General features: G+C 42.0%; 1 protein-coding gene across 3 annotated transcripts in view; it reads right to left on the bottom strand.

The window, feature by feature from the left end:
* The window catches only part of LOC136339857 (roundabout homolog 2-like), a 163,030-nt gene that overhangs the window by 124,242 nt on the left and 15,859 nt on the right, over positions 1–22,929 (bottom strand). The gene's annotated exons all lie outside the window — the stretch shown is intronic.

The following is a 22,929-nucleotide window of genomic DNA, read 5'->3' as shown; positions in this document are numbered from 1 at the left end:
ATATCTAAAGAGAGCCTGACTTTTTATTGAGTCGAAAATAGAAATTGATACTGCAAAGCTAAGGGTCGTATTCTGGCAAATTAGAGCATTGGATCGTAGCCAAAGATAGCGGGTTTGAAAAGCGATTCATTGTTTTGAGCCAGACTGGATAGCGTTCAGACTCAGACTCGACCGGTCATTGTGTATAATAACCGAGAATGCACTCATAACTGAGGAGAGCAGTATGTTGTGGAGTGAATTTGGATTAAAAGCCATCAAATCGTGATTGATTTTATGAGTTTTTAAGTCAGTTGAAATTTGTCTGGAAAATTCTGGAAAATTGGAACAACTTAAAATTAATTACCAGAAAGGAGCGTATTCGTTAGATTTTAAGCGGCCAACGAGGCCATCGCCGATTTCGGTCAGCTGAGACGCTGGAGGGTCAGATCAGGCTGGGTAGGCACGAGTGCACAGGGAGGACGAAGTGGTTTATCCAAGACCTTAAACGGTGGGTGCAAGGGAGACAGGGTGAAGTAGACGATTATCTCATCCAAACCATGGCCGGATGCGCTGTGTTCGGCACGTAGGAGAAGAGCCCCTGAAGTGCCCGACCTGACATATAAATGGCGATTTTTTTGCCTATATCACAAAGGCCTAACCTTACACAGCTTGTGCCTGAAGTTTGGATGTGAACGTTTATTTTGGAGCCGTTTTTAGAGATTTCGCGGACAAGTCTCAATTCATCCCACCTCAAAGCGAAGTTACGTTCGGGTTCTCGGTTAACAACTGTAAAATACCGGGGGGCAGCTTTTAAACGCGGTCGTGCGAGATGCCAAGATGGACTCCGCAGTGGTCGAGCCAACGACATTCCAGATCTGACCACTCCAGATATTGTGCTTAAAATCTACAGAACCGTACTGAAAGACCGTTGGTTAGAGTTGCCCCAGTTAGCAGACATGATAAGCATGGAAGAGGGGAATCGGCTCCAACGAAAACGAAAACCGTTCCATCTTCGGGAAAGATGACGGCGTCAGTTTTTTGGGTCGTACGTGGGATAATTTTTATTGATTATCTCCCTAAAGGAAAAACAACAAACGGATAATATTACCGAAATTTAATTCGGCGTTTGAGCTAAGAAATTACGGAAAGCGACCACATTTGCCGAGAAAGGGAGTTTGGCTTCATCAAGACAACGCACCAGTCCACGCTTCCGCCATCGCGATGGCCAAAATCGCTCACAGTGGTTTCGAACTGACTCCTCGTCCGCCATATTGGCCAGATTTAGCCCGTTCAGACAATTCCTTATTTCCAAATTAGAACAAATGACCGAGCGGAAAGATATTTCCTAATAATTACGTGGTGGAGACCGATGTTGATGGCTATTTTAAAACATTTTCTCTTTGGCTGTTAGGTCGGTTAGTTCTGGGACTATCCTCGTACCTAAAAAGGACCGACCAGCAAACCGAGGATAATTGCTGGTATAGAAATTCGCACTTCGCAGCACTTTATGTTCGAATGCGACCAATTTCAGAAAGAAAACAAAGTAGCGAACGTCGAGTCCGGATGAATCGTCGCAAGAGAAATATTGGAGCCTTGCTGACAAGCAGCAGGGGAAACTGGGAATTAATCTCAATCAAAGATGTCATGGAGGACAAGGCCTCGATCGAAAGAAGTCGGATTAAAGACTTTGAAGTGATGCCTCGCGGCGGTACCGAGGAGGAGGCACAGAGTTTAGCCTATTGGTTCTTCTTGTGTGAAAACTTGATTTTGAATTTTGCATGAAAAAAAATTACGCTTCAAACACCCAGCGTGAGACCAGCGAAATCTTTCCCTCGGAAATTGACGCATTTAAGTTTTCGATCTAAAAATTTCCGTCCGTGAGGTATTTTCGAAACTTAAAAATGCACTGGGTGGGTGTGGACCTGTCCTTTTTCAACCGACATCATTAATCAACAAAAAAAAAACCGCTCCATTCCAATAGAACATCACACAGAAACCGGAGACAAAAATCCACATTTCCACACGTATACTTCATGCCATTTCCATTAGGTTAATCACCGTCGGCTTTAGACCAAGCGTCGCGGCGTCCAGGCTAAATTAACTGAAAGTTTATAAACTTGTTATCTCATGCAACGTATAACAAAAGGAAATTAATTGCGCCCTAGTAAAAATAACTTTACACCTACAAGGTTTCTGGTTTTTAATTTTCTATTTTTACTAAGAGAGAATAATTGAGGTCTAATTTTAAATATTCGTGTTCGATTTTACACGGAAAACTGTTCTGGTTTTGCGATAACTGAGGTGCTTGCGTGCGATGCTTGGAAGTTCATATGTGGAGGCCTGTAACGAATTCCAATTGATTGAAGGGCTCAGATCGAAACGATGGAACATGGGGTGGATCTTAAGTTCAAGTTTTCGACCCGATTTACACCCGAACTAGGCATAATCCTTGTGTAAAATTGTTCCTAAATCTCAAAAACGACAGAAATATGCGCATGAAAATGGTTCGCAATTGTCGCCATTGGTTCCGTTTACACAACTTGTGGCTCGCCTCATCCACGACTTTATACGTGTCGTCAGAAGAGATCTTTTTTCCTCGAATCGTTTCTGCGACGTCTTTTATATCTGTTCGCGCAACACTGCCACTGTGTCAATTTCAATCGTAAACCAAACTTTTCACGTAGCCCCACACTTGAGGATCACATGGGTTTAGTTCTGGTGATCTCGCCGGCCGTCTTGTCGGTCCATTGCGATCTATTCGCCCTGTTGGTTATTAAAAAAGCCCCTTATTTTTTTTTTAATTTCTTTGTACGCGCACGTTTCGACCATTTTTGAGATTTCGAAAAATTGTTACGAAACCATTTCACATGGCTTTTTTAGATCCTCGTCGCGTTAAAAGGAAACCCCCAGGTTCAACTCATCCTGCACACGTGAAAGGTGAACGAACGCAACAAGGGAAGGAACGCACGACGTCGTCTTGTCAGTAGTCCTACATGCACAAGAAGCCACAAATAAATTTGGGCCTCTTTATTTGGACGAGACTTTCCGAGGCTCAAAAGTCGGTGGGCGGGCGGTCAAATTTCTCCAACGTTTGCTCTTCGGAAGCAAAACGATTTTTTCCGGGAGTTTTCCGCTCCTCCAAATTTCGGGAGACCTTCCGGCGCCCGAATTTCTTCCAATTAGTCTCACTTCACACCAACCGCCGAACCACTTCTGACGAGGTCCGCGCAGTAATTTCCACATGCGAAACAACGCTAAGCACTCAAAAGCTTTGTTTCACACCGAAGCTCATCCAAACCTAATTATTACAAATGCCAAATGGTCCATAAAACCATTTTGCTCAGCCAGAGAGGAAATCGCAGGTATATGTAGGCCTGCCGGAGCCTAATGGAGAATGGATAATTTATGTTCAATTGGAAATATGAAACAATGGCGGCGTGTTTCAAACAAAGTCATTCCGCTTGCCTTAATGGGGGCGATTTATTTGATGTGCGGTTTTAATTGGTCCGAGTGTGTTTGTTTGGTCAAAAAGCCCGAATTTCGATTTCGGAATCGTTCGAAATCTCGAACAAATCGGGAACGCGAAACATAAATATTAAACTGAGTTTATCGCGCAGTCACATCTTTTCCTAAGAACTGAGCATATTATGACATGTTAGACCTCTGGTTAAAACCTTGTAATCTTCTGTTCAGATCGTAATGTGTATTTCCTTTAAAGACCTCTGACAAAATAAGCAGCTTTATTTGTCACACTTTTGCTTTTATCGTTTAGGACTTTAATCTCTTTTTTACGTATCTGCATACGTTTTGAACTCGTTGGAGATCTCCTCCGATAATATTATCTTGATAAACTGGCTGCGAACTGTCTGCTCAGAGTAGTTTTACGAAGGCCTGCAGCAATGTACCGAAAATATCCTCCCTGTGCTGTAATTATATAGCCCGCCCTCAAGGAACTATAATCACTTCGCATCTAATTGGAGCTCTCGCGTCTAAGGCCATTTTAAGGCCCATCACTATTAGATTTATTATTTATTGGGGTTGAAACTTAACTTTCCCGAAAATTAAGGGTATTTAATCCAATCTTTTTTTTTTCACATTCAAATCGATATAAATTTCGGAATTGCAAATGAACACTTTGTATTCATGCAGTACATTGAGCGAGCGTTATCATTAAATTAAACATGGCTCTCGCTAATTAAAATCGTGTATTGGCAAAATATCACCTTTCGGTGTCCCTTCAAACAAAGTTTTTATTCAAATTACTTTCACCGGGCTCTATCCCATTTTGAATAAAGCAATTTACAAATTGAATCAGCGAGTCCGGCCAGACGACCGATCAATAGAGACCAAATCGGGATAATAATAAGAGTCAACAGTGAATTTTGACTCGACGCAGTCTTGTGTGAAAATGCCGGCTTTTAGTGGGTGTAGTTGGACGTTTATTTATATGTAGGAAAAGCTGTGTGTATCCATGTAAAAAGTGTAATAACCTCTGAAATAATCCGAATTAACATATTAACCGAGGCCCTAAATTAGGGGTCAAAGACCTATCCGCACCTCCACGTGGTGACCCCTGAACGCCCCCTCACCGCAATCTGGGAATCCAACCCCCGGGGAGGGAGGGACGGGTTAGGCACGCGGAAGGCCCAACGATGGTCGTGCAATAGGTAAACCGGGATGTATCTATCAATTGTGCTCTGTGCATCTTCAATAGGGAGTAATGCATTAAAATGTACTAAAACAAGAAATGGACTGCTGTCGTTTTCGTGGAAAATGGCACGTGGAAGCAGTAGGGTGGATAAAACAGCCCCAACACCGTCAATACAGGTAACTAGCAAGCAAACGCCTCTAGACCTCTTGGTAATGGAAACATATAAAACGTGGGAAAATAGCAAAGTTGAAAAAAAGATATATAAAGGAAAAGAACAAGGGAAGCGTGGCAAAAAAGGTGGACGGAAAAAGGAATTCAGTGGACAATGGCCCATATTCCAGATATTAGAACCTGGATGGAGAGGAAACACGGTGAGAATAGCTTTTATCTGATTCAATTTCTGAGGGGGCATGGATGTTTTAAAACGTATCTAAAGAGAATGGGAAAGATAGAATTTTACTCATGCCCGTACTGCCGTGAAGACACGGAGGACGTAAAATATGCATTTTTCGCGTGTACAAAATGACAAAAATAAAAAGGAAACGCTCAACGTAATAGCAGGACAAGAATCGACACAAAAAATTAAAAAAAAAGAAATAGTTGAAAGCGTGTGGGAGTTCAGACTGATTGCAAATTACGTGGCGGAGATGCTCAGGTTAAAGGAACAGAAGGAAAGAGGCGAAAAGGGTAAATGACCAAACGTACCAGCCGGAAGATATGCCGCACGGCGGTTCCGAGAAATCGTGTGATTGGATTGTACGGGCGTAAAAGTTCCCGACAATCCTCCCCGAATGTGGGGGGTGCCTTCTGAAGGTGTCCCCACCACGCAAAACCAAACGGGATGTGCCGGGACGCGGACCTGCAGCATTAGCGGTTCCGGTTGGGGAAAATAGAGGGAAAAAACGATGTCGAGTAAGAATGGTATGGAAGAAAATGCAAATAGCACACATGCAGAAATAATTTCCATTGCCGAAGAAGAAAGCAAAAACTTCTGTCAGATCCACACCTTAGAGTCGATGACGTCATGCTCTGAGACCAAAAGGGCATGGATAGAATAATCGGAAATCGAGAGAGCGTAACTTTAAAGGAGATAAATCGACCATGCGGAGGCGCGACACTATCAGGAAAGCCATTTCAATTACACGAAGGGTGAAAAAAAAACACCAGAGGACCGGGGTGGCCCAAAGAGACCGTAGGCAGCAATGTCCTGAAATCACACTAGAAAAGTGGGACGACTAGCAGAATACGAGTCGAGTAGCCACTCGCAGTCCTATCTGGCCCTGACGATATATCCCTCGAGGGCAGTTCTGGAGGTTTCACCCGAGATTGACCGTTTAGTGGGCGGAGCTTCGGGGATCCCACAGTAGCGCGCTACCAGAACACCACGACGGGCACTTTTCTGAAGAATTTCTCACTGAAATAGAAGGAAACCACAATATGCGGCAGCCTAAAGAAACCAATGATGTTTGACTACATGCAGGGTGTCCCCTGAACAATGATGAAAGTGAGTATTGAGCGTTGGATGGTGGGTCTTTTATTACCCTGTTTGGAATAAGTAAATGCAAGAAATAGATACCTAGTTCGTCCTAAAGCCTTTTGAACTTTCGACAATTCGGTCGTAAAGAAGACGAAGAATTACCCAGACACCCTGTACGCCGAGATTAGCCGAATCACGTGGTTTGCGTACTACCTGCTAATCCCGTAACCACCCGTGTCTAATTTGGTTAAATGATGGAGAATGGCACGAATTTTGGGACAATGGAAGTTCAAAGGCCATATAAATCTTCGGTTCTGTGTCGATTCTTCGTGGAATGGACGGTAATATTTTTTCTAGGTTCTGCAAATCCACAGGTGCAAACTCATAATATGAAAAATGACTCGTAAACTCATTTATCACCAGCTTAGACATGCCAAAATTGGACATGAAAAAACTCGAAACTCTGTAATGTATAGTAATAATAAATTCGAAGTCCCTATTACAGGTTTTGTTAAGTAAATATTATAAATACAATTATCGCATTCAATGCCGAACCGTAGCGCACAATAAAAACTCATTAAAACCTTATTATCGATTGATCTTGCCCTTTTTTGTAAGGGTTTGGAAAGTATCGATAAAGCTTTGGGGTGTTGCTTTGTAAATTTACCTATGGGGGTTATTCACGCTATCCAGCTCGTGTCGAATTACTACTTGGCCATTAACCCAAAATGATAGGGCTGTTAAGAAGCTCATTGTCTCGTTTCTGGATTTAAGGCCCTTAATGTCCTATATATGAGCAGCGGCCATTTTCCGCTGATATAACCCAGGCCTATTTCTCATACTCCTCGTTAAGCTGGAAAAAATTGCTGGAGAGGATGATGGCCTCAATACCATTTATAAAAATATTAAAACGAGGACATATCGCAAAGGATCTTTTAACCAGCAATGACCGTCGCTTTTTAGGATAAACCCGAAACCCTGGAAAGACAAATCGCGGAAAGCCTCGGGCGCATCGTCTGAAAAATGGCGGACATTTATTCTCCCGGTAAGAAAAATGGCCTGGACAAGCTTGCGTTCTATAAACAAAACGAAAAGTACGATGGAAAAGTACAGAGGATTCCGAGAAAATAGTGCTTTCCGGAAACAACTTTGTTCTAAGACTTAGAGAGCCGGTAGTTCGTCATTTTTAGAGCTGGCACACTCGGCGTTGGAAAGGGAATATATGGGACTTTTATATTAGGAAGGAACTAACGCTTGTTATTGCAGTTTTGCCCTTTTTGGGATCATATTTTCTGAGTTGACATGACGAGGAATCGTTAGTAGTGCGAACTACCAACAAACAGCAGGGAGTTTACAAATCTTCTCGGAATTGTTTTGTCATTACTCGCTGCCCGAGCACAAATTCTAAAGGCTAATCTAGATATTTCATTAAAATATCAGGTTTTCATCACTAAGGGTCGAATTATCGCAACGCTGTCAATATTAGCGAGAGAGCAAAGTTCCTGCTAAGGGGGAAATGCTGACTCGCGATTGGTGCGCTGGCCAGGTTTCCACGGAAACCACTTCTCGATAAACAATGAATTTGCCCCAGCTGGGTCGAGAGATTACGGATAACATCAACTTAATGAGATTGTTCATGGGCTTTTGCCCTATCACACTTGTTTGTGATACGCCACTGGCGGTCGATGCTGCGCCCTATTGGGTTTTAGTACTTCAAAGCCGTCCTAAAAATGTTTCGATTTGATGTCTCAATCGAAAAGTTTCTAGGAAATTTTTTGATGGTAATTTATATGGGCGGAAATTACCTCTCTCAGGGCTTTGGCGAGGCAAATAAATTTGCAAAGCAGTTTCCTGTCACACGCACATAGCAAATAAACGTACCCTTTACGGTGCGTATAACTTACGCCCCAACTACACAAAGACATACCAAATGGACCACGCATTTCCCCCCTGGAATGATTTGTGTGCATTCTGCAGCCATTCGGTATTGAACTTGGAAATCCCCCTTAATTAATGAATTATCTGAGCCGTTCGTGATCTATGTGTTAATTCGCGTTTGTTTCGGATACCGCAGACCACGTACACACCAATTATCTAATGTGAGTTAGCAAAATTTTAGGAAATAGGCCTTGGCCTGCGGCCTGGGGGGCCGTGAGAATGAACTTCATTAGCTCCAGCTTTGCGAACACTATTCAGATATATCTGAAAATCGCCTGAAACCTTGAAAAGGCCCTCATAGCCTAAATTAGTCCGCTAGAAAGTTGGTTTCATATTCCATCCAAACTTGAAGACCCAGACCCTCAAACTTGTAATTAAAAAGTTAATTTTACTAACTTTCTCACCTAATACTCGGTTACACTCCGTGACCAAAAACGTGGAAATTTATAATTGAAACCAGCCCCCGGCTATTTGAAATTTCTAGAGTTTAAGGCTAAATTTCAGACCTGGATATTCCAACTTCCATTTTACACAAAATCCCGAATGTTTATGCGCCGGTAAAGTTTCTGTTGTTATATCACGGAGAAGATTAACATAGAAACTACGTCAAGAAGGTTTATTATAATGGGGGCCATGTTATGCTCAAGGAGAGCAGTGGTGTGTGCCTCAATTTTGCCCATGGGGCTCGCTAAGGAAATTACCTTGGAACTCTCATGATCTATGCCCGAATTATGCGTAAGAATATGTTTGTGTAAGGATAGATTCTCAGTTGGGAGGTAGAGAGAGCTGGGTACTGGGGATGGGAAGTTCCGTTCCAGACACGTACAGGGTGTACCGGCTTCTCGTTGCAGGGTTTTTTATCACGCGGCCTGCGCGTAAAAATAATATTTGTTCGCTATGTTAGCTATAATCGAGAAGTGCTTTATCAAGGAAAAACGGGGCGTCAGTTTTTATATATTTTTTGTTTATAACAAATAACCATCGATATTTTTATATTATTTTTCTTACGGCGACGTTTCAGTTTATGCGCAGAATGCAACGGCGATTATTTTAAACAATTTCCATAATAATAATCGTTATTATTACTCGATATTAATTTAAGTTATTTAGTTACTGCCGTCCTCGTGTCCACTGTTATTATCTTTTTACTTCTTGGTAAAAATCCACTCCGCCCTTAGATCGTCAATGAGCAAATCCTTACTTCGGCTTACACCGTAGTGGTGTCAGACAATTTAATGCCAGCAGAATGTCAGGAATGGCAGAACCGACCAAACCTCCTGGATAAAGATAGTAGCATGCATTGCTTCATCGTTTCGCAAACAACTGGAAAACGGTGACATATTAAACTGCTCAAAACAGGTATTAGTGCCTAAATGGAGCAGGGAATTTAAATGTCTGAAATTAAATGCTATTTGGTGCGCCATAAAAAAGTTCTGGACGATAAAGTAGGTCATAACCCCGAAGAGTATCAGTCTGTAGATTTCCACGATCATCTAGTGTTATCTAATCGCGCAGACGTTAAAGAGCAACTTTTATGGGATAGATATTTGAAAATGAATTGTGGGAGTTATCTTTTAACTCTAAGCAACTTTTCACGAGACATGTCTCCCCTAAAATTAAGAATAAAGGCAGTTCACTCCTGAGCCGTTTTCGTAGTTCTCGAATCTCCCCCGTACGAAACAAGATGGACGCATTTTGCAAACCGCACTTTGAGTTTGCAGGAATGCGCAAAACTTTCACCAAGAATAAAATTTCCGGATAAATCCGAATTAGAAAACAAAAACAAACTCCCATATGGTGCGCACTTTCTGTCGGTCACTGTATAAAACGGCAACACCCTGTATTTCCCTAACAAAGCATTTCTCGAATGTAGTTTATTTAGCAAACTAACATTGTTTTTATGGGTGGAATACGCGGCTAAAATCCTGCTACGAAAAACCGGACGTCCCGTATAGGGTTTTACGACATGTTGTCGCGGGAGTCCGTCTCTGGAGCTCACCGCTGGGGACCTAGATGGCCACAAAGATTGGTCAAAATCGAGCAAAGTTGCGCTATTGGAAGTTCACGAATAAGCCGTCATATTTCAAATCCGACGTTTCGATTGTCGACGAGCATCGTCAGCTTTTTCGTTTCTTCCTCGATATCCACCATTCGGCCGGCATAAATAATTAATTATATTGGCAGGGAAAATATATCTTGCTCGTAGTGAAATGAGTGGAAACTTTGAGCTCGCCAGACTCATTTCTCTTCCATTTCTCGGAAGTAGAACGTTGCCTCTCGTTGAAACATCTCTATTTGGAAATCATTACTTTGTCGCTAAAACACTATATTTATTTCCCACATCCCATAAATGATAACCCGTAAATAAATTAACAATCCTCTGTTTTCTTGTTTAGTCGGAAAATACGAACCAGAGGAGGTAATTAATGTTGACTGTAGCAATTCAAGACAAATGCGTGTTTTTGCAGATGTGCCACTCTAAAAATAAATCCTTTATGATTTAGAGGAGGATTATTATTTAAATATTTGCAGATAGTTACTCATCTGGGCAATAACTATGATTTATGAGGGTTATGATTATGCATTATATTCGAATAGTTAATTTAACGAGGTTGCCGTGGCCTCTTTGTCCGCACCGTTTCACGTTTAGTTCGGGCGAGTACCAACGATTCGTCCTCTCTTCACCTTTTCTTCTAGCGCACGTTGATCTGAAAGGGAATTTTCGGTAAATCCGAAGAAACTCAGACTGCTGCCAAAGCGGGATTTCTCACAATTTTCTAGTTAGTTGAACGCCGCTCAGTGGTCCGAGTTTCCCTTAGATGTCCGGTAGTTGCGCTAGAGCACAATGGAAATTTTACCTAAACATCTCGATTGCAAAAGCGTTCGAATTATCGAGAAAAAATGAAAATAAGTAACAGACATTCGAAGCTAAAGGAAAATTTGACTAGTTCAAGACCTAAATGAACTGATTCGAATTATGTTTATCGCTTCATTGTGTGGAATCTTCCGAAGGTTTTTGGTGAGTGCCATTGTGAATCGTCCCACAAGCCGAACGTGGACAAAAGCGAGGTAGAAGGTGATAACACTAAATGGTGAATCGGCCCTTCAAGGACTTGTTGTCCACGAAGCCGCATCGGAACACTCGCATTTACTTAAACTTCCTTGATGTCCCCTTAGTGTTGGAGAGTAAGAAGTTGGGGCGCAGCCTCATCCTTCGGCTCAATTAAATTCTAATTTTCTGCGACCTGATAAAAGAAACAATTTTCATAACACTCTACCTTAACCGAAAACATCATCTTCACCTGTAGAAATACAGTAGAATATCCCACAAATCAAAGTGTCTGGACCGACGAAAGTTCGATAGGGACGTGTGAACGTACCACGCCATTCATGGGAGTGCCATTGAAAGTGTATGAGTAACATGTTTCGTAAAAATCAACCCTGGCAAATCTTTCATTAGTTAAATTATCGTTTACCTCATACAAGGTCGTACAAACGTATAATGTTTCGCTTAACGTAAATTATTTTCGGGAGTAGAAGTCCCCCTTGATTGCTGCCCTCGCCTGCGGCTCGTGCGCAAAATTTCACGGTCGTGCGTTAAAATTCACTTCCTTGACTTATCGTGTCAACAACGATTACCACACGCAAATAACCGGCATTGGGTAGCGTTTCGTCACATTTTTCTCCTCAGCTCTGACGATAAATCCCACCAATATACACATTGTACGTTTCCCCCTCGCTGGTCGCCGAAACACTGAAATACTCCCTCCAGCGTTTGTCGGGTGCCCTGATCTCGCGAATTTTTAAATTAAATTCATTGATATTCCGATTTATTATTTTTAATTAAAATTTTATAATTTATAACACGCTGCGGCACGATTAACACCAGAGCAGGCAATCTAGTAGCTACTGCTAGTGCATGGCTGATATCCTAGCGTATAATGTAGTGGATACTGTTACCTCCTGAGTGACACCGAGTAGGTCCTTTGGGAGCCTCGGAGACTGGCGTTAGAGCGGGAAATCTAGGAGTGGTTGCTACAGCCGAGTTGACGCTAGAGATAGAGACCGTCGAACGCCAGAGGTTTGCTCCTTTAAGGCTCTAAGCTATTCTAAGTTAGCTCGTCGTAACCACCTCCCAATTTGGAAATTTACCTCTATTCGAACAGAGAGGAAAATCGATTCCCGATCCTCAGACGTACAAGCAACACGACGGTCGGGACTAATTGCACATATGACACGTTTCTGACGGTCAAAAATTGCTTTTCTTTGACGTCGCGATGGGGCAATATAAGTGAATTTTATTGTGATCTCAAGTGGATCTGCTCCTCGCTTAGCCAAATTCCCCAAATATATGAAAACACTTTGTATCGAAAAAGTGTTACCACCCACCATGAGCTGGTGCATAATGTACGAGCCTTAAATCGAAAAAGTGATTTATCTGCCATTATTCTTCGCGACATCTTTTCATATACATATTCTCAACAACTTCTAAATATGAAAAGTTCGGGAAAATGGGTGAGGAGTTTATTAGGAATGTTGCCCATAACTTTCTCGGGCTCGTTATGACCCGTCGTAAAATTGAAATAGGTTTGGTTAATGGTTGGTTTACTTGCCGCTCGTATTTATAGGCGATAAATTGAAGTGTTAAAGTGTCAAAAAATAGACATTATAGTAAAAGAGCGAATTTGAATTAAACGTGGGAATTTTCAACATTTTTCGTTGGGCAAAATGAAAGGCGAACTGTTATCTTCCAAACTCAGCATAATTAAGAATGAAAATTGCGGTAATCTGGAGTTTTAAAGAATCTGTTCTGGGACGGATGCCCTCGTCTGGGCCTTAATGAAATACGACTCTTGGAGGCTTAATTTTATAATTACATTTCGGCAATTTTTCTCCTTGATAAACACAATTAATTACCATCAGATAGACGGCTGCTCCGACACCCCGATACCATGATGGGAAAAAATTTTCCACCCACTCATCCCTATTAACCACATTAAATTCCTTGTTGACAGCCGCTAATGAATTAAATCCACTAAAAACCCAATTAACATAGAAGCTAATAAAACTGATCACCTCCGGTCTATTAACTACCAGAAATCAATCCGAGTGTCACTTGATGAGGCTAATTAATTTTTTGAGATCGATATCTCAAAGAAGCGAGCTTTTAATCTGTTAGATTAGAGCTTCTGATACGGAGTTATAACTTATAAGAAGCAGTTTATCTCTTAATTTTCTAATTATGTAGGGACATTAGGCCGTGGAACACGATCCGGTGACAAAGAACGTTCTATTAAGTCGAAGTCGTTCTCGAGATTGTGTACTACGATAACTGTATTCCAAATTAAGTCACGTATTGTCTAGTTTAGGAGAGAGTTTTTTTTGGAAAATGATAAGTGCACTTGAACAAACATTTTAACCACAAATCATACCTACAATGATTGTTACCTAGAATCAGCAATGCCGATGATCCATCTCCGGGCGTCTTACCTGAAACAAAAACAGATTAATTAACGAAGAGTCCCAATTAAACACAATCTCTGAATTCTTGTTTAACGTTTCTCATTATTTCTCATGTGCCCACGAAGTACCTCGTGTGGAGTTCCGACGATGGTACCGAGGCTAGTCATATATCACGGCAAATCTCTTTATCTCTCAGCTTCTGTCATAACACCACTTAAAAAAGATAAGGCAAGAGAGACATTCAGTTTCGTATAAGTAGACCCTTTCATGTAATCAGTTTTATGCCTGTGGTGGATTTGGAGATATCAACCACTTTTCTGGTTGTACTACCAAAATTGGAAGACAGGAGATATGGCGCTGTGAAGTATGATGTTGTTGGTGTTTGTGCTGCAAAGAGAAACGTTGCGAAAGAACCCTTCCTGCTGGTAATGGCGACGCGACCAGCTATTTCGGGGTGGTGGAGAGCGCGGGTGGACGGCGGAAGGATCGGTTTTTGGCGGTTCTTGGCGTGTTAAACTTGAGGAAGTCGTGAAGCCATTAACACCAATAACGCATCAAGTTTGAAATAACTGTAAAAATCTGCGCGATGGAATTTTTTCAACCATCTCGCTGCCGAAAGCTCAAAACTGAAAAAGGGGAGCGGAAAAAATCTTCGTGGATTTTTATCCGCACTTGGTGATTCACATAACGTCGAACACTTTAATACTGCCGCGATAAATAAAAAGGTGAATTTATTTATAAAACAGAAAATCTTTTTTCCATTCTTTCACATAGATTCCATCGCCCTCGGAGTACCCCCCGGCGCAATGCGCTCACGCCATGGCTTTTTCCAATCCACGACACAGGCAGAGAAGTTTTTCTCCGGTATGGCCTTCAATACTTTCTTCGATTCGGCTTTTACCTCCTCCATCGGGTCGAAATGGTGTACCCGGAGCAGTCTTTTGAGCCTGTTAAAGAGCGAAAAATCCGATGGTGCTAAATCAGGTAAGTGCGGTGGTGGTGGCACGACATGAATGGAATTTTGGGCAAAACGCTCCCCGCAGTGTGGCACGGTGCATTATCTTGGTGCAAAGACCAAGAATTGTCTACCCACAATTGTGACCTCTTCAGGTGAATAGCTTCAGGTAAACAACGTTATTTGAGCACAACGCTCAAATAATGTTGCTTGTTAACAGTTTGGCCCGCAGAAGAAGTTGATGGCTGTCTACTCGTGATAATCGAAGAAAACTATCACCATGAATTTGATTTTTGAGTGATTTTAGCGCGTTTTTTTGTTTTTTTTGCACCTTTTGTAGGATATGCGCTTGATCGGTTGCTTAGTTTAGGGTTGTATCCACAAGTCCGAGCCCCATATCCTGCAATGATGCGTTTTATGACGTTTTGGTGGTCAGAAATCATTGTTTGACACGTTTCGTCGCAACGTTTTTTTTTTCCAAAAAGAAATGGGTATTTTTTACGGAGATTTCACTCGTCTGAGGAGCAAAACGTCTTTTAAATTAGTCAGGGTTAATCCAAATGAAATGTCCGCAGCATCAGCAACATCTCTAATTGTCTATCGACGATTTTTGAGCACCAACTGTTCGACTTCCTCGACGTGGCTTTGATCGGTAGATGTCAATGGACATCCGGGACACTGTTCGTCTTGAACTCCTTCTCGACCGTCTTCGAAGTCTTATCACCACAGGCCTTTTGTAACATCCTCAACGTCTCGGAATATCCATTCCGCAAACGAAATTTAACGTACACCCCTTGCTCAACCAAACCAGGCATAGTGGAAATCGAAAAACTCATTTTTCTGCGTTTACAAAAACACCTGCATGGATGTCGCACACAGTACTACCAACCTACAAGAAAAAAATCATGATTTTATCGTACTCGCAAAGGTTGCGTTGGCGATCGTCAGCGAAGACAGCTCTTGGGTGTCTTCCTTACTGTCTTTGAATGACGGTCACTTCATTCTGGAACAACGATCGATTAGGACAAATTTTTCTTGGGCAAATTTCGTCGTTATTGCCCAAGACGAGCTCGAAAATTGCGCATTTTCGCATCAATTTCTCGAGTTCCCTAAAAAAATTAGTCCGTGGAAAGTTCATGCTTCCTCTGCGTTAATGAGGTAAATAAGGAAAAGGGAACATCGTGCTTGTGCAGCAAAAATGTGAGTTAAATAGTTGGCTAAACGTCTGGAAGAACGGAGCTGCGACACCTCCAGGGCCGGCCTTAACAAATTTGACGCCTTGGGCGAAATTTTAAACCACCGTCAAGAAACGCCGCTCGCTAGGAAAGTGCTCCGCCCTTCCTGGTGCGTCCGCCAAACCTCGCTCTCCATGAGAGCGGCAGTGGATGGAGATGTGGTACCGCCTTCAGTTTCCGTGAAAAATAGATACCGAACCTGCCGGGAAACAGGTCGAAGCTTGATCTCAAGCAGCCACAGGAGGGGTAGACGAATGAAGCATGAAATACTCTCAAGACATTCTCCGAAGAAAAGATAATAAAGAAGTTCGGAAAATACACGGAGCAAAGTATCAAAATGTTTAAGGTAAATTTCAACCGTCCCGGGCTCTCCAGTTCTCGTAGCTGAACTGAAAATTTAAACGGGGGCAAAAATTTGCGGCCTCGTATATCGTGATTTGTGCCACACACTGTCTATTCTTTCTTCTTCCTGCACCAGATTTCCATAATTTAATTGCACGTAATGACATTTCCATGTTCCGCACAGTTACCCTAATATGTTTTTAAAGATGACTGCATTGCCGGTCTGCCAAAATAGAGCCAGATGTTGGAGTGGCTCGCTGCAGGAGGCAAAACGTCTATAAATGTGGGGCGATTTTCTCAAAAATTCTAGATCTAGAGCCTATAAAATTAACTCCCTCTCGGCCGCAAGAAGCTATTTTCTTTAATTGACTGGATATCTTTCGAGGATCTAGGTTACTGTGTAAATAGAAAGGTAGAGGAAATAGGCGAAAGTCAATATACCTAATGGACTCCATCAAAGGGGACCGTTTTAGCGCGTCTCAAAAAATAGTTCGTAATTTAACACCGCACCGGGTTGATTTGAAACAAAAGCTCGCCCCTCAAGCTCTAATCGACAATCCAATCAGATCGGGAAATATTCATTTGGATTTCGTGTATGAAAAATTCTTCAGGGGTTTAGCATAAACAGGGTTGAATCTCCATCGGAAAACGTAAGACAAAGATCAGGCAGAACACAAAACGTACACGTTTTTTTCTCATTTTGCTTTCCTTTCAAGTCGTTATTCCTGATTTCTTGGCGTTGCACAAACTTTGGGAATTTTTATTAAATCTGGTGCCTGCTATATTAAAAAGTTCCGCCAGATTTTATTTTAAACGGGCCCAGTTTGATGTATGAAAGTTTAATTTTCCGACTCTCGGCCCGCTTTTGAATACAAAATTTTTACAAGATATTTGTCTTTGCGAACTTGACAAAAATTACAACGCCAATCGAAGCGGAACCTTCCGTCATGCCACATCGCATGTTTCTGCATCTGACTCGAGGGTGGTCTCAAATTAAGTTCTTCGTGTATTGTTTTACCTACCTAAAACATCTTAACAGCGTCCAGCCCCCAAACCCAATTAAACGCGAAATTATATACCCAACTTGGCAAATTCCTCCCATAATTATGGCCTTTAACTTTGAGCGTTAACCCAATAAAGACAGCCAAGTTCAAAGAAAGAATTATACAGGATGTTTTGCGGTCTCGAAGGGACGGACTGGAGACGGTGAAATTTTCGGAAAATGCCCCGTCAGAAATTCGAATTTGCCGCCGGGGCGTCTCTTGCGGGAGAACGGGTGGTCGCGTTTAAATTGCAAATTTATCGCTTTGATTTGGCCTCAGCCGCGCCACCCCGAGTCCGCCCCTGTTGAGGTAAATCATGGTAATTTTAGAAAATGCCTTGATTGGCCATTGGGAAAGAAACGGCCCGGAATATTAATTAAAATATTAGACAAACAACCGTCCACTGTAAAATTACAGTGCTACATAATTAATAAAGTGTAGCTATAAATATACGAGAGGTGTTAAAAATTACGCAGCCGTAATTTAAAAACAGTTAAATTTATTCCGGACCAGTTGTTATATACGGTTATGATATTAATACCGTTTTTTATTAGGGAACGAAATTAGGTTACGTCATCTCTTAAATTATGGAAATGGGCCGAATGGTAAAAAAGAGAAGCGAGTGCAGGATAATGTGCGAAAAAAAACATGGTTGACGACTGGATTTACATTTGACTCACGTGCGATACGCTTATCTTTCGGCAGATAACGAAAGCGGGTAAACTTATCATAAAAAAAAATCAATTTAATTTCTACCACCAACCTCCAATGGCAAGCAGCACTCAAACGTACAATCCAGCGTGACATAGAAAGCGGAACACCCAGTAATAATGGCGCTAGTCAGATAACGCTCGGTGGGCATGCTTGTTAGGGCACGATCATTCTACATTTTTCGAAAAAATTCGAGCGTTAAAACGCAAAAAAAAGTATTAATAACGATGACAAGATGATCGATGCCCTACTAATTCCTCCCGGGCTCTTTACAGAGCCTGACAAAAAGCGCCTAAATTTCGTAGGAAATGGGATCAATTTTACGGTCCTCTGCCTACGACGTCATGCGTGCTCGATGGGTGCAAGATCTGGACGTCCGGACGGCCAGAGCAACAAATGGTTCTCCTTTTTTTTTTTGTTTTTAATTTCCCGTTGTGAGTCTGGCAACGTGAGATAGGGCGCTGTGTCCTGAAACACGTGGGTTAGGGAGGAACCTGATGTGAGGTAGAAGAGGTTGCATCTCTGCTTCGTGGATGTAGCGCTGCTCCTATCGCCTGCGACCGTATCGGGGCACAAAACGCAATAGAGGAGTTAACTCTAAATCGTATTTAGACCTCTTGAGTTGTCACGATCTGTTGGCATACCTGGCGGCGGGGACTTCAAGCTGGCCACATTCCGAAATTGAACTGACCATCTCGTAAACTCTGAGAGCAATGGGCAAAAGCTTTTTTATTTTAATTTGTGACAGCCCGCATTTGCCCGAGTTTGCGAAGCTGTTTAAATTACCTTATTTTTTGTCACAGGCCAACTCAACACAATCTCGGGATCTCCCAGCCGAGCCGCTCTCAAACATATAAGAGTAGCAAAATTCAAGCGGTCAGTGGTGACCCACAGCAGAACACCCTATGCGCTCCAACCCTCTGTTTACACGAGAATCATAAAACAGGCTCCACAAAACCCCAGGTCATACACCCCTAAAAAATCTCACCTGGTTAGTACCGTCCACGTGCCACACCTACCGGAAATTACCCTGCCTACGTTTTATGGGCAATAATAACATCCTCGTCATCCCCTCAGATGGGGTGGGCCAAAATCGTATGCGTCCGAAATAAATGTTGCACAAAATTGTTACACCACCCCGGAATCTTGGGTGAATTCATATGTAAAATTATACTTTTACACGTGCTAGTTAGTAAATGGTTTCGTTTTCGCTGTAAGTTATGACTGGCAGATGGCAATATGGGGTACCTACTTCCTCGGGTTGTGAAGTCGGGGTGTTTGAGGCATTTGACAAATTAACAACGTTATTTTTTGCCAAGGGGATTTATGACTAAATTTAGCCGTAGTTAAAGCTGACTTGCAAAGTGAACAATATAACGTCGCAAGTCAGAAAATCTTAAAAGCTCAATGTACACAAAAGAAAGACATTTTCCCTTGAAGCGTCTTTCGCAATTTCCCGTCTGTTGCATTAATTAAATTAAAAATCCTCCTTTTTTGCCTCAAAGACATTCCTCCAGTGATTTTTTCCCCGTTCAAAAGAGATTTTGTTTGCTCTCCCCATAAAAAATATCGAACCCTCTCTATAGGAACACGCGTATCATTTTTGACTGGAAAATCGCCGATATATCTATAAAACTGTATGCGGTACGTGCATGTGTGTGGAAAATCAATACAGGAGGGTTATCTATATGGAAATGGTGTTTGCCTTTAGTGTGTTGAATTGCAAAAGCATAGCTGAAGATCTGACTTGCAGCCAGCATTTTTAGAGTAAAAGCTTTTCGCAAAAGCTCGAATTGCCCGTTTGCCTATTTCAGGTGGCACAAAGGGCCATAAAAGTCGTTATTTTATTATTAAAAAAAAGTCAAAGTTAAGTGCCCAGTGTGGTCCCTCTACAATTAAAAATGCAAATCGGCTCGTATAGATTCAACGCCTTGTAATGGTGGTTTTCGTTTCGATGTTGCCGATTAACATTCATGGTCGATGTTATTCTCTAAATTATTGCCTGATAGAAATTGTTGTTTATAGATGTACAATTTCCTTTATGGAAGGTAAATTTGGTGGAATGGCGCACTAGGTGCATAATAACGCCAAAATTCGGTACAACAGCAGTTGTGAAGCTCATCATTTCTGTTGTAAGGGAAAGGTTTATTTGAATGTAAAACGTGTCAGGTTTTTAATTGGTTGGGCATTTAATGGTCAATAATCACGAAAATAAATGTTTAATGTGAAAACGAATTTGTCTTTTGAACAGTACGAAAGCGGGAAGGCGAAGCTCCACGGTGCGGCCCTGAGGGGCGCATTCTTCGGAAGATCCTCCCGGAGATTGTTCGAGACTCTGTTCTCCCAAAACGTGCTCACTTACCGCACACCCATGCACAGCAGAACGACTCTTCTTTTCTCGCAAAGCACTTTTAGCGCCTTTTTTTTGTCTTGGGAAAAATCTTCAAAAGACACCTGGCCTGGTGTCCTGGCAAGCTGATAATGTGGGACTCAGCACCCACCAAAAACGTGGGGTTTCCTTTCCCTGCACCCCGCAACGGCGCGGAACTCTCCCTGAGGAATAAATCGTTACTGTCGGGGGCTTGGAGGTTCTACGGTCGACAGTTTGATCTTTTGTCGCGAGTGCACGCGTCGATGCTAGTCGTTCATTTCTTAACACCTCTAATTCTAGCAGATATAATTTATAGGAACCTGTGAGCGTTACCACAACATTCCCAATAGATAGTAGACTCCTCTTCGGTGGCCGCGGAGCGCCTTATCTGCCCGTGTCGGGCAGGACGGACCCTTTGCTACGTGGCAGACATCGCTAGCGACCTTCTTTGGTTCGGCACTTCCCGAGAGACATGTTCAGATCCCTGGACGAATTACGAACTCATCATCAGCTTCGGCAAAGATACATCTTGAGCTTCGCCGTTGAGTACTTCGTGTCCAGACGACTATGAGTATCGGTCAGTTTGCTACACCGAATTTTGTCCGAGGACGACTGAAAAAGCTCAGCCTGGATTGACCGGTTTCGCCTAATGTTTGATTTGTATTCTAAGGCTATATGAATCGACATCTACTTGGCCGGAGGATCCGGAACGCCCAACCGTGCAGTGGGTCAATTTTGAGGGGCTCAGAAAATGAGGAGCATAAACGTAAAGTAGTCTGGAATTTCGGATCCATACGACTAATTTAGTACACTTTTTGAGTAACAGTCATCCCACGTTTCTAGGCAACAATAGAGTGAAACTGAAACTGTTTCTCCCCATTGTGAGTGTGTTAAAATTGCATTACTAAATTGCGGCAAACACCTAATAACCGCATTGTCATAAATACATTTTAACACAAAGCACAAGCTCGCAATGGTAGTTCTGTTTAGATTAAATCTTTAAATACCACTGCTATGAAAACCGTATTCCCATGTTCTTCTTTCATGATTTATTCAAAAGCCGGCTCCATTTTGAACATGTTTAGACCTCAGGACGTTTCAGTTTATTGAAAGGGACTATTAGTTAGTGTAATTAGTTCTGTAAATGACTTAAAAGCTGTTTTTAACGTTCATGGGAAACCTAGATACCCGGATATCTGAGAATAATAAGTGCGATGTTTCTATTTGAGCTTATTCGGTTTAATTGGAGCTGAGATTGCTTATTATAAGTCAACGGTAATCTTGCGCCCCAATCTAATTGAAAAGTTCGCCATATTGATTACGAGCGATCAATCAATCAGCGAAAAAATGGCCTGTTGCCCGAGCAATAAAAAGTCAACTTATTATTCCAATCGTAGGACTACTGAAGTATGGACTTTCGAGTCATACCTCGTCTCGTCAATAACTAAATTTGCATATATCAAATTATTTATATGTAAATTTACAATACTTTACATAAGTAATTATGGGCACAAGTGTTTCGAGTAATCACTGCACTCCACTCGAAATGGGTGCTCGAATTTAAGAGTGCTTTTTTGGGCAGCTGTTGATTGCGGTCGTAGTATATCTTCATGCATAATGGTTATAAAGTCTTTTTGTCGTCCATAGCTTCGAGTAAAACACCTACGTGAAATTCAGCTTCTAGAATATGCGTGTGTGAAGAGGAATTCACGCTCGTCGGAATAAAACGGACAAGCAGCTAGTTTTCGATCGGGAGGAAAACTTTCTGTGGAATAATTTATTGGGCGTGGCAATTATTTAAATGACGCGTTAATTTATATTATTATGCCTATTCGTTTAGGTTGTTTTTTTCCGTACGCAATTAATATCCTTTCTGATCGAGCACATTTACGCGGTTCTCCGCCATAAGAGCCATACGGGCAGAAGCAGCACGCCTCGCCAGGAATTGAACATGGCCGCCGACTAACGTAGTGAAACTGCCCTCTCTTCAGAATTTAGAAAAGTCAGAGATAACGCGTGGAGGCAAAGTGTTCCGAAAGATTGAAGCATTGAACTTTTCTAATTTTTTCTTTTGCTCCTCCCTGCTCTAAGGCGCCTAATTGCTGCAACTCGAGTCATAAAATCCTAATTGGGAAAACTCCGGGTGTTGAGAAAAGCCAGGGGCGCGCCGGGTTCCCGGAGCCGACAAACTGGGACGGCCGAGGAGTAGCCACGGCAAGGCGCCGAAGGAGAACTTTTTCCGATTTGGACGTTGAAGGGCCACTGTCCCCGAACCGAGAAGTTTTCCGTGCTTGACCCCGCCGAAATGTTTGACCGGCGTTTCGCGGCACCCCGTACGCTGCCTTGGATGAATGAATGTCGCTACATTTAACTAAAATCGCTGGTACAGAAAAAGACATAAATCCTTCAACAAAACGACTCTAAATGCTGAGTAAAATGTAAAGCAAAATCGTAAATAGAAACATTCACGTATTCCACGATTATAAACAGTTCCCGCCGCTAAAAGAGGGTAATAAAACCGCATTAAATATTCTTACAACAAAGACTGCGCGGTGCTTTTGTTTCTGTAATAAATCCACAACTTTACATGAATAAAACATGGCGATTTAAGACTAAACATTCATATCAGCACAATTTTGGGACGAGATCACAACACCAAACAATTCGATGCGTGTTGTGTTAACATTTATGTCACTTGTAATGAATATCTTTTATACTTTTAATTAGTGCCGTTTCATTACGATAAAAGCAACAATAAATTCAC

This window comes from Euwallacea fornicatus, chromosome 7, assembly GCF_040115645.1.
Source record: "Euwallacea fornicatus isolate EFF26 chromosome 7, ASM4011564v1, whole genome shotgun sequence".
Classification (NCBI taxonomy): Eukaryota; Metazoa; Arthropoda; class Insecta; order Coleoptera; family Curculionidae; genus Euwallacea; species Euwallacea fornicatus.
The sequence above is the reverse complement of the archived record's forward strand: the minus strand, read 5'-3'. Positions and strand labels throughout refer to the sequence as shown.